This window comes from Charadrius vociferus, unplaced genomic scaffold (genome assembly GCF_000708025.1).
Source record: "Charadrius vociferus isolate BGI_N301 unplaced genomic scaffold, ASM70802v2 scaffold472, whole genome shotgun sequence".
In the NCBI taxonomy this organism is placed as follows: domain Eukaryota; kingdom Metazoa; phylum Chordata; class Aves; order Charadriiformes; family Charadriidae; genus Charadrius; species Charadrius vociferus.
In genome coordinates, this window is record NW_009647735.1 from 9,826,717 (window position 1) to 9,827,600 (window position 884).

Consider the following 884-nt stretch of genomic DNA (forward strand, 5'->3'; position numbering starts at 1 on the left):
CCTGGGCCGCAGCGGTGGGTGCCGGTGGGTGCCAGTGGGTGCCTCGGCAGGGTGAGCGGGGGCTGGACACACCTGCGGTGTTTACTTGGCAGGGAGCAAGTCCTGGAAGGAGCGAGGCTGTTTGGGAGGGGGTGAGTGACGCGCAAGAGGGCAGTATAAAGTCCAGGGTGCCGCGCTGGAGGCTGAGGTCGCTGCGCTCCCCAAGAGCTTTGCCTGTCCAGGTGCTGAGGTGAGAGCCTGGTGGGCACGGCACTGCTGCCGGGGTGACCGCACGTCCCCCAGCTCGGGGGCACTGGGGAGTCCAGGGTGGGGGTCGCAGAGGGGCTCAGCCATGGAGCAGGGAAGGCAGAGCCAGGGGTGGTGGCCCCCATGGGGGGAGCAAGGCAAGGAGCAGAGCATGGCCCGAGCACTGGCTGCCTTCCCCGCAGCTTCACTGGAGGGTCTTTGCCCACCACCCTTTGGCAGCCTGGAGGTGCTCACACCCTGAGCTAAAGGGTGGAGGTGGCATTTGGGATGGCATTGCTGCCCTGCCACCTCCTTCACCCTGGCCACGACAGCAGCCCCCCGGGCCCCCAGTGGGAAGGTTTTACTGGATGTGCTGCTCCCCACCTGAGGCTGGGGACAAAACCCGAGGGACATGGCACCATCCCCATGGGGATGGGGCACAGCATGATGGTGTGGCTGGGCCACCAGCCCTGAGGAACATGGGCAGAGGGGGGTCTGCAAGCCCAGGGGCTGTTGCCTCCACCAGCATGTCTGAGCAGTGGGGCAGCATCAGTGGCCCCCCTGTCCTAGGTGAGGTCGCAGCTCCCGCCGCGCATGGCTCTCAGCACTGAGCACAGCTGCCATCAGTGCACAGGCAGCGTCACCCCAGCAGACTCTTT